A 12,102-nucleotide genomic window follows, 5' to 3' on the forward strand; every position below is an offset into this window, starting at 1 on the left:
ACCACAACAAAACGCATGAAAAGACTGAAGCCATGCAAATTCAATCAATTTATTTTTTCATAGAAATAAAACAGTAAATTGTTCAATGTAATGCACTCTGACTCCATCGTATTAATAATGTGTAGTTCCTGCATTGCCATTGAGCAGCTGGATCTGGGGATGTGCTTACTCTCAGCTTCGTAAACAGAGAAAAAAAAATAAGAAAAAAAAAAAAAAAGAAGAAGAAGAAGAAGAAAGATGGATTTAGGCATTTTTTTCCATCCCTCATTACTTGAATTACTGTTGCCCTGGGATTGGAAGGTGGGAGAGGACAGACTAAGATTTCAGAGACAAAGAAGTGAGTGCACTTGGCAGTGTAGAGTAGAGCAGGGGAATTTTTCTGTACAAATTCTGTTCCTTTCTTCCATCTTCTTGCAGGTCTGCTGTTTTCATCTGCAGGAGGATGTGTGCCTCCTCTGCTCTCACAGGCTGGATGTCGTTAAGCTCTGGTCAGTCCAGAGAATAAATGATTCTTTTGGTCTAGATTTTCACAAGAACAGCCAGGAGGTCTTTCAGGTTGAGGGGGAATGAAGTTGTTAAATCTGCTGCTGGTCACAAGTGCATTATTGATTTATCTGACTAATGCAATTCACCCTTTATTGTGTGAATAGGCACAGTGTGAATATTGTAGAATTCCCTCCTTTGACCTTGACATTAGATTGTGCAAGATTGTTTTGTCTCTTCACCCAGTTAACTTTTCTGTTTTCTTGGTGAGTTGTGAAGGCTGCCCATTAGCAACAAATGTGTTTGTATTTATGAAGAAGTTACTTGGGGACTCAGGTAACTCAGTAAGAAAAGTCCAGTACAGTTCATCAGCAAGACACCATTTTATAAATGTCTCCTTTTATGCCCTTACTGTATTCAAAAATGGCTGTACCATGAAAAGCTTTGTTATCTATTACCAGTGACCTGAGCCATCTTTCTCTGGTTCTGGCTGTAAGGTGTCCCTGGAAGAAATACAATCAGTAAAACTCTGTATCTTCCAGAGCAAGTCCATTTTCCTTGGAAGCAGGTTTCTAGTTTGTAAATAAAACTTCCTTCCCTAAAGGATGCATGTCTCTTCAGCCCTGGCTTGGAGGTGAATAGTCTCTCATAAATACAAAAGACAGATTCTTTTCTTATGTATCACTGGTCAATTTATCATTAAGTTCCTGTAGATGAAGCTAGTTTGAATCTCCAAGCTGTTTCCTGTAAAGCAAGAGGTAGGTTCGGTCACTGCCTGAAGTCTGTCATGGGAATTGAAGCTGAGCCAACAAGCAACCTTCACAGTGTTCTCGTCCTGGGAAAGTAAAACATGTCAGCGGAGGAGTTTAACAGATTTGTTGTCACAAACATCATTTTGAAACAGAAGGCGAGCTTGTCTCATAGTGCAGTTTGGGAGCCCCACGATTAATACTGCTGTTCAGCCAGCATGGGTGCTTATCCTCATGTACTACAGCATTTGATTGCTGGGCTGACACCAGGGGCCCTTGGTTAAAGGAGCAGTGTGCCTGGTCTTGGATAGGGCTGTTTGTGCAGTGCCTGCCACACGCACACTGTTTAAGCTGCTGTAACTCTGACCTCTGGAAAAGACCAAAAGCAAGAATCTCCTGTCCTCAGGTAGTACTCTGCAGCTCCCTTCAGCCTTCTCTGCAACATGAAGCATCTTCATACACTTTCATTGTGTCCTCTTCTGCAGCAGTTTCTCCCACCCCTGCACTGACTTCTCTCTGTCTACTTCAAGTGGCCTTTTTTGTTTTCTTTGCTCTGCCATAGGGGATTTCTATGTGGTTTGAATTTTCAGTGAGAACAGTTGGCTGTGGTGATGCTGGTTACTAATTTTCTTTCTTTCTTTCTTTCTTTCTTTCTTTCTTTCTTTCTTTCTTTCTTTCTTTCTTTCTTTCTTTCTTTCTTTCTTTCTTTTTCTTTTTTCTTTCTTTCTTTCTTTCTTTCTTTCTTTCTTTCTTTCTTTCTTTCTTTCTTCTTTCTTTCTTTCTTTCTTTCTTTCTCTTTCTTTCTTTCTTTCTTTCTTTCTTTCTTTCTTTCTTTCTTTCTTTCTCTTTCTTATTCTTTCTTATTCTCTCTCTCTCTTTTTTTTCCCCTCCAAATACAGTATTTCTATGAGGGGTTTATAAAATTAATAATTACTGGTGAGAAGTGAGGCCAAAAGGCAATGTATTGCATAAAGAATTTTTAAATTTAATTGAGTTGGTACACTAAGTATCTAAGTCATATAATTCCTTTTACCAGAGAAAGCAGTGATGGATGCTATAAAGGCATTAAGGAGGACTTTGGAGAAACTGACATAGTTAGAAAAAACCCTCAGGAGCATGGGAGAATTTAGGGAAGTCTTTGGGCCTCATATAGAGTGATGTGGGAACAAAAGGCTGAGAAGGAAATTAAATGATATGACATTAACACAGAGTAAGGAAAATTTACTTATATCAAGGTTGGAAAAGAAAGAAAGAAAAAGAAGGAAGGAAGGAAGGAAGGAAGGAAGGAAGGAAGGAAGGAAGGAAGGAAGGAAGGAAGGAAGGAAGGAAGGAAGGAAGGAAAGAAAAAAGAAAGAAAGAAAGAAAGAAAGAAAGAAAGAAAGAAAGAAAGAAAGAAAGAGAAAGAAAGAAAGAAAGAAAGAAAGAAAGAAAGAAAGAAAGAAAGAAAGAAAGAAAGAAAGAAAGAAAGAAAGAGAAAGAAAAAGAAAGGAAGAAAGGAAGAAAAAGAAAAAGAAAGAAAGAAAGGAAGAAAGGAAGAAAGGAAGAAAGGAAGAAAGGAAGAAAGGAAGAAAGGAAGAAAGGAAGGAAGGAAGGAAGGAAGGAAGAAAGAAAGAAAGAAAGAAAGAAAGAAAGAAAGAAAGAAAGAAAGAAAGAAAAAGAAAGGAAGAAAGAAAGGAAGAAAAAGAAAAAGAAAGAAAGAAAGAAAGAAAGAAAGAAAGAAAGAAAGAAAGAAAAAGAAAGAAAGAAAGAGAAAGAAAGAAAGAAAGAAAGAAAAAGAAAGAAAGAAAGAAAGAAAGAAAAAAGAAAAAGAAAGAAAGAAAGAAAGAAAGAAAGAAAGAAAGAAAGAAAGAAAGAAAGAAAGAAAGAAAGAAAGAAAGAAAGAAAGAAAGAAGAAAGAAAGAACTGCTAACAAAAGAGGAAATGTAGAGTGTAGGAGGGAACCTCTTTATCTTACCTTCTTGCATTCACAATTTGTTGAGGTTTGGAAGAGATGCCCAGGTCACTGATTTCCTACTCAGCATGTGATAGTTATATCATGGAGTTCTCTTCTCATTGTTCTTTCAATATTTGCTCTGTTCCTTAAGTCCACCAGAGCTATTGCTTCACATGAGAAATTAATAGATTAATTCTTGAAAGCTTAGTGACAAAAATGGTGAAAACTACAAGGAGATGTTCTCACTCTCATGAAGAAGACCTATTCTTTGCAGAATCCTTTCATCACTCTTTCACTTATTTTCAATTCACTGGGCCAATAATACTCATCATCCTCATTGCAAAAGACAATCACTATATTGTTAAAATAAGTATAATAATGGTTGTGTCATAAAAAAGACAGCATGAGGGAGGTGTATAGAAAATGCTCAAATTGTAGTTAGCAATAGCAATAAACACATGAAAAAATGGCAGCATTATTTCAAATTTAGGAGAGTTAGTATCCCCATTAAAAAGAGTCAGTCAAACCTAAAGCATTAGTAACCTGTATATTAGAGGTATGCCATTTTTGTTTTTCATATATATGTTCTTTTCCTAATACATTATTAAGAAACCAAATTCTGAAGTCCTTAACTCATTTTTTATTCACTTATCATTCAGACAAAACTCTAATCAACTTCAGTCAAGACCTTTCCCCAGCATGGTAGATGGGCTGTGTCATGTTTTACTGCCATCAGATGATAATAAAAAGTTACCACTGTAAAATATAATGAGGTAAAGGACATTTTATGCTCAATGATTTAATAACACTTTGAGCTTATATTGTGCCAGCCAGGCAAGGCTTCCAAAGTGTTTTACAAATGCTAGTGAATGCATTTGAAGAATGAGGTCTGTGATGAAGTAAATGAAAGGTTATTGCAGCTTTCCTGATAAACAGGCACTGTCAGGTTTAATAGACAAAACACTAGTCTCTTTTAAAGAAAGGCACACAAGGCCCAGGCATTTCTAGGTGTGCTGTGGTTCTGTTTCAATGTGGGCACATGATTACAAGCTTTGCACAGATTTCCTAATGCCCAGTCCTCTTCTACATTGATTGAGAAGCTATTATGTCTTAGAATGGTCTCTTATGCAGAATTTTCCTCCGTCTCCCACATTCCTTCAAGCTGTCTTTCTTGGTTCATTCGTTCATTCTTATCACTGATACACAGGGAGCAAAAACCCATTTCCAGCAATACAGGATGACCATCCGCTTAGTTTGAGGTAATGTTGGTCTCCTTTTCAGAACTACCAAATTATTTTTACTGTGTTTCAGCAAATTAAATTCAAGCAAAAATTAAAACATAAGGAAATATAGCACAGATATTGAGTTATTTCTACCCAAACTTGTTGATTTATTCTTATTATTTTTTATAGTTCTTTGAACAGAAGATGAAAATATCTGAGTCAGGAGCCTTCTGCTCACAGTGGAAGTGTTCAAAATGTAATCATAAAATTCTATTACACTGTCATTGTCTTTTCAGACCTTCTAGTCAGAGTAGCTTGCTTACCGTCAGAGATCAGAGATCACAGCCTGGTACAGCCACAGACTTACAATGAATGAAAGAACACATTAGTATTTGTTGAAGGCTAAAGCCAAGGCTTTTCTTTATTATGTATTACAGCAAGGTGCTTTAGGTGCACAGCTGCAATTGTAATAAGAAACTATCAGAGATGTGGTATCAGTTCTGAGTAATACAGAGATACCAAGCCCTACACAGTATGTTTGAGATGGAAAAGATCTACTATTTCAGAGAATCTATATCCATGCTGTGGTGAGATAATATATTTTTTCTGCCTAATCTTTTGTGGTGTCAACTTCCATTAAGGTGATTGTTAATCTCTTTGACTCCTACTCATTCACTCTCATGGCTTCATGGGACCTCCAGTCCCAACCAGCACAGATAGATCCCTTACATTCCAAAAACCTTTACCAAGAAAGACCCACGTACAATGCTCACTTTTGTCTTATAATCAAAGCATAGCCTAATATATCACACCAGATTTCATCTAATGTAGCCTGCCCATTTGTCTTTTCTGTGGCCTCCAGGCAATAGATGCCTGTGACTTCATTGTGTTTTTTTCCTTTTAGTCCTCTCTTTTGTTTCACCTCCAGGTCTTCCAGAGTTAATGTGTCACACCTCTTCTCCCCAGTGCCTTCCCTTTACTGAATTTCTTGCAGCAGTTGGTCTTTCCTGCTTACCCCTGGATCTGCCACGCTCAGAACTTTGTTTCCTCTGTTATCTGATCCTGAGGGTCTCCAGAGAAAATGTATTCAGTCTGTATTCTGTGTGTCACTGTCTTTTTCACAAAGCATTTTAACTTCTTCCTCACTGATTTCCAAGTTCACAGCCTTTGGCATCCACTTGTCTCTACATTTTGATTAGATGAGCTATGCTAAAAATCACGTTAATGTATGTATAAATTATATAAATAACTGTGCAGAAGCCCAAAGCTGTTCTGCTTCCTGTAAAAGACAGTATTTCAGTGAGTAGTAGGACATAAATGATAAAATTCACAATAGGTTTAAATTAAATTAAGACTGTTGTTAGTGAAATAAAATTATCTGTACAAGCAAAATCTAAAATCACAGCTCTTATTTTTCTAGAAATTCTGTAACAGTTTAGTTAAAAGTTTACTAGTTTACTGTTTTGTTGTTGTTGTATTTTTCTTATGTTTGTTTTTGTGTGCATGTACTGTTAATATTTTATAGTGATATTTCATTTATTTTATGTAAAAATATGTATTTTAAATTCCTTTTAGCAGTTGAGAGTATTTTATTGTGAGGCAGGAACTGATACACTCTCTGTTTCCTGAAAGGAACCTTCCAGTCCCAGAGTGACCCTTTGGTAGCTATTCTCAGCATTGGTGAGTCATTCATTAGAGCTTTTGAGTCATAGATGGTATCAGTTTCACATAGGCAACAGAATCACAACTGTACTTGCTATGTAAGAAATGAAAGTAGCAGTGGGAGATAAATTACTTCAGCAAAACTTCTCCCTTTTCTTGCTTTTCCACATCCTAATTTCATATCATCTTGAAGCCTGTGGACATTCATTATTGAAATGTATTTTGTCACCTGCAAGCTTTATTTTGATCAGCTTGATAGGAAAAAATCAAATTTATTGGGCTTGGTTATTCTGTAGCTGGAACAGATTTCTCCAGGCAAAGGGTATTTTACCATGACATTGAATGAGACCCTATTCCTTTGAGAGATTATAGTGAATAGTCAAAGGGTAAGTGAAGTGCTCTTTTTGGTAGAACTGATTCTGGGACAAAGTTCTGTCTATTCACGAGTCATAAAAGAGGTTAAGGTAAATCTATTTGTTAGATGAATCTTAAGCAATGAATGAATGACATTTTTATTAATTTCACTTCATTTATAGATTTGCCTGCAAGTGGCAACCTTTTCTACTTTTATTTAATGAAATGCACAGAAAAGATTCAGTATAAGTGAAATGAAATGTACAAATCCTCCTTTGGAAACAAATTTTGCTGTTCTTCAGTGCCAACCGCATTTCATGTTCAGAGTCTGTTACCTGTAAAGATGTCACCTTTTGCTCTTTTAGAATGAAAAACTCTTTTCTTTTTTTTTTTTTTTTTCAGAAACATCTCCTGGTTTCTGTGATGAACATAGTACCTACATTGAAGAAGAACTCTCCTACGTTTATTTATTTATTTTTTTTTTTTTTAAAGATTTCATCTTTAGTCTCCTCAAACAGAGATTCTGGTTTTAGTAAGCATAATTTTCATTTTAAAAGGATAGCCTATTAGCCTGTTGGGGGGATAAAAAGGATTGAAGTACATGATTGTTGCAGATCTGCAACAGTGAAACATAACGGCTGATGGACAGGTGCTTGCTTTTATGGTTTCTGGTACAGTGTCTGTACTTGGGCTCACTCTGCTGGGTTTGCAGGTGGCTGTGGTTTCAAAGGGGCTGTGGGAACAGGACTGAAATAATAAAGCACTCTTTTAGTGGGTGTTGCTCTCTGTAGACTGCTTACAGCAAGAAATTTGCCATTGTGTCCAGGTCTCAACAACACCTGGAATTTTCCAGAGAATATTTTTCCAAGAAAGTGCAGTTTCTACAAAAATCAGCATATTCTAGAAAATATTGTATATATGTTTTATTTATTTATTTATTTCCACCAGAGAAAATTGTGTTAAATATTAAATATTGTGTTTGGTTTAGCTTGTCCAAGGTGAATCAGAATTCACAATTTCTTGTTTTTTTTTTTTTTATTGGATACTCCTTTTCCAATAATATCAATAGTTGCACAAATAGGTGAACAAATAAAAATAGTTAAAATGCTTAATATGACGTTTGCTCAGGTGACAAAATTTTGGGGTCACCAATTTGTGTCTTCATTTTGGTTCCCTTTTGACATTATTTACAAGATCAAAACAAAGTCCATAGAGTTAGGAGCTTTGTAACCCTGTTTTCTCTGAGGATTTCCTTAGCTTGCTGAACACCTCTGCAGTAGTCCATGAAACTTGAGAGATTTCAAAAATATTTACAAGCCTATTGCAATGCTGGGAATGATATTGCTATTTTTCAGAGGAAAAAAATCCTATGATTGTGAGGAAAATGTGGAGAAAGACTAGCTGCTGCTGAAAATTTATGTCTGCAGCTTTACCTTTACTCTACTGCCTTTAGTTATGCAGTAGCAGTAACACTGCTTAGAAAATAGAGCAGCCATCTAAAATATGTCCATCTTTAACTTCTACACTGCTGTTAGGAGCATCTGCTTTGCTGTAGTGTGAATGAAGATAAATCATTAATTTAAATGGACCCTTAGACTCTAAACTTAATCTTTCTTATTGGCTCCTCAGAATATTTTCCCCCAGCCTAAAGCTTGCCTTCAGAAAACAAAAGCAGCCTCTCTTTGCAAATTCAACACTGGAACATCGCATTGGCTGGATCAAGGTTAGGCTGAAGAGAAACAAAGGTTTAACTGAGCACCTGATAAAGACTGTTCTTTGAAAAGCAGCTCACAATGGGGAAAAATAGGGAGCAGTAGATTATTTGTATGCCAGATGCAGTCTCTTTATGGACTTGATAGGAGCTGCACGCAGTTGTGTTTAAGCAAAGTTGAAGGGAGCTGTTCAGAGGGGATTTAATTGTGCTTCTTGAAAACTGGAAAGTGAAGAAAGAGCAGGGTTTACCAAGCGAGGGACAAATTCTGCCTTAACCAGCTCACATATAACCCTGTTGATGTTTAACAGCCACTCGTTCAAACTATTTCATTGAAACTGATGCAGATCTACTCTGTCTGAAAGCAAACTTATAAACATTTATCATTCAAATACATATTTTATACTTGATTCAAAAACCTCTGTAGTGAATGAAAACTTTTCCACTGATTATGAAGGACTATTTTTTTCAGGCTCTAAATGATAATTTCAACCCAGCAAATGATGGCTCCAGCTTTCTGTCCCATGTAGAGAGGATCAAGAAGGTCAATTTTGTTTCCCCTCTGAAAAAGAATTTTAATTAATTAACCAGAGTTTTAAAATATGGGAATGCTTTATAAAGTTCTGATTCAGAAGGCTTGTTCAGGTTTATCATGATGGAAAAAGCAACAACTAATGACACTAACAGGAGCTAGAGGTAGGCAAGTTGAAACAAAGAGAATGTAAAATTATTGCTAAGCAAGATGCACTTCTCAGCTGTGATGAGAACAGCCAGATTAGACATAATTCATATCTATGAATATTCCTTAATAAGTGAAGATGCAGAGATATTTTGAGAGCTGAAAAAGGCAAAAAGACCTGAGGTCCAGCTTTTCTAAAACACGCACACAGAAAGTCACAGTGTCAATCCATCTCTTCAGAAACAGAAAGGAGATCTAAAAACTATTCTGTAAACAGACTTACTTTCTGCCAATTTATTATTACTAAAATTGTTCTGTATCCAATCCATCTGTCTTAACTTCATGACAGAGAATAAAATAATCTTGAAGTTTAGAATCACTAAGTAGTCTATAATCACTCTACCTTTTGAACTTCCAGGTTTAAATCCTAACAGGATTTATATAAATATATAATCGCATTTAACAAAAAATAGAACTTGCTTCATGACGCAATGAGCATAGCTTTCATTTAAGAAAGCAGATTTTGTAGCCTACTAGATTCATTGTTATCAACACAATTAATGATTCAGAAACACATTAAAATCTTAGCCTGTATTGCCTTCATTGTACATAATTTAAAGTCTAATCTGTACTTGCTTTATGGAAGGTCAAAGATGCTCTGAAATAAAAAGTAAACTTTCAAAATTCCTGTATTTACTAAGAGAATGAAGAAAAAAATATTAAAAGAAAATTTTAAATAATTGAAAAAATGTTTCTGTTTGTTAACAGATAAAAATAATGCACTCAAAATGAACTCATCCTAAAGCATATCATCTTCATTTCCCCTGTCCTGATGGGGGTGATTCTGTCTATAGTAAACAAGATAATCCACCCTCTGTTGTTTGACTCTCCTTGGACTGGATGTACCATTTATCATGATGGAGATACCTGAGATACCACAGGTAAAGTTATGGAAGATGTTTTCAGTTAAACAGGTGTTATAAGCCTACTTTTTCTTAAAATAAACAAATGAAAGAATAACACAGAAACAAAACCCTAGGACTTAACAGTTTAGTAATATTTGCTTTCTCTCCTGTTTTGCAAAATGGCAGGTTAATACAGTAAAATAATCCCTCTTCCCCTCCCAAGCTTTTGTACTTGCATGCAATATATTGCATTTTTCTGCTAACTTGTAGCTACAACTTTGGACGCCTAATGAAGAAATTCTTGTAAGGGAAATCCCTGAATTACTTATATATGCAAGAAAGACTGTTTAAAGACAAGCAAAATGAATCTGTCTCCTGAGCTGTCTGTTTTTCTTTATTAAAGGTAAAAAAAAAAAAATGTAAAAAAAAAAGTAAAAAAAAAAAGTAGGCTTCTATTTGAAGAGAACTATTTCATTAGACATTTAAGAACAAGTTAAGGTACTTAAAAGTGACAGATTAGATTTTTTATTATTTTATTTTATTTTATATCACTATTTTGGAAGAAAAATTCTGGAATCTCCACCTTATCCATATCCTCTTCACCTGTTCTTCAAGACTCAGACATCTATAACTTTTATATAGATAAAGATTGTCTATATTATGGTTTGATATTTTTTTCCAGAAGGAAAAGAAATGCATAAACCAGTGTAGGATAGAAAAACAATCCTGCCTTGTTCAGGGTGAGGGGACTCCCTCCTTATTTAAATGTGCTATGCGACTTGAGAGGTCCAAGCCACATAGGAAAGCCAAGGCTCTTGAGTGAGTGGTACCTCCTGAGGGTAGCAGACACAGAACTGCTTTTAGATGGCTTTTTTGCTTAGTTGATTTGGGCTAGGCTGTAGAGCACTATGTGAGTGTGTAAAGATATTGGGCTGTCAACAGAGCAATACAATATTTATTAGGGAATCCTAATTCTCTGCAGCAGAAAAGAAGAAAGGCAGTACTACCTACTCACTTCTTCACGAGGGGAAAACTCCTTGAGCTACAAAAAAGGAGACCATGGATTTATATTAGTCAGATCTACTGACTTCGGCTTTTATTTTCATGCACTTAGCCACTTATACTAAATAAATCCATGCTTGCCTTCTTAGCTAGGAACATTCAAGTATGAACTGCTATCATATTTTATAAATAAGCTAAAGGAAAGGTCATGGATTGCCTCAGGAACAGAACCCAAGACCTAATGCAATAAGTTTTAATCTTAACAAATCATCCGTATGGCCTCAGATTGAATATGCTTTTCACAATAAATCTCTAGCTACTAATCCACACTTTTATTCTGCAGTCAAGGATAACTACCAAGACTCCTGATCTCTAGAATGACAATTAGGCAGGAGTTACATGATCTAGGCTGAATACCTGTACTGAGATCTCTTCTCACAACTGAGGGTGATAGAATAAAAGGTCTTCAAATAAATTTACCTTGTGAATAAAAACATCATAATTGCGTGGAAGTGTTTTTTTTTTTATATTTTCTTCTATTACATTTTATTTATTTTTGGTCACGTCATGAGAAATTATGCCAGAATACATAGTTCTGATACAAGAAATATTAGCGTCCAAAAATTACCAAAAAGCTAGTATTAAGGTACTTAATCTCCCTTCCTTGACCTGGCAATTTACTCACTGGTGTTTACTAAACTCATAAAGAAGAGAAAAAAAATCACTAACAAAAATATTTAGTGACACTAAAAGGTGCACGAGACACATCCTATGAACTCAGAACCTGAGAAATCAGATGTTGAAAAAGAAGTTTCCTGAACTCCTTGTCACTTTTTCATTGCCTGAAATGCTGTCAGCAACATTCCCTGAAAACACATGAACTTTCTACTTTCATCTACAACAAACAGAAAAAGAAACTTATTCCAGCTCACAGATTGGTTTATACAGTTCCTCAGGGTCTCAGGCTTGCTAAGGCATGATGCTTCTCAAGTACATAGAATAAGTGTGAGTCAGATAGACCCATCTGTTGATAAAAAGAGCATCTGAGGTCAGCCTTAAGACTTTGGAGTGTGTGTTAGATCAAGTTTTTGTTTATGTTACCAGAAGCTTTCTGGTAAATGATACAAATACCATATCAGACCATTTGCCAACGCATATTTGCTCATTGCAATATACCTTCTGGAGAAATATCCATTTTAAAATAACCTGAATCTATATATATATATATATTTTTTCCTTTTCCTGAATCTACTAATTCATTTTTAAATATGACAGGTGCCACACGAAGTGCTAGAGGTAGATGAGATAGTTGATGTTCCTGACAAAATTGGCTACATATAAGACTTCGGTAGAGTAATGATGTAAAAAGCGATGATTTGGCTAAACAAACAAACAATAAAA

At 35.5% G+C, this 12,102-nt stretch overlaps 1 long non-coding RNA gene across 1 annotated transcript in view; it reads right to left on the reverse strand.

The window, feature by feature from the left end:
* Positions 1 to 371: 371 nt before the first annotated feature.
* Positions 372 to 12,102, reverse strand: part of LOC125183641 (uncharacterized) — a 92,096-nt gene continuing 80,365 nt past the window's right edge. The window contains exons 3-4 of the long non-coding RNA XR_010830626.1: positions 3,187 to 3,332; positions 372 to 1,318 (exon numbers count right to left, since the gene is read on the reverse strand). This is a non-coding gene — a long non-coding RNA (uncharacterized lncRNA). The remainder of the gene's footprint in view (positions 1,319 to 3,186; positions 3,333 to 12,102) is intronic.

The sequence above is a fragment of the Anser cygnoides genome, chromosome 3 (genome assembly GCF_040182565.1).
Source record: "Anser cygnoides isolate HZ-2024a breed goose chromosome 3, Taihu_goose_T2T_genome, whole genome shotgun sequence".
NCBI classification, from domain to species: domain Eukaryota; kingdom Metazoa; phylum Chordata; class Aves; order Anseriformes; family Anatidae; genus Anser; species Anser cygnoides.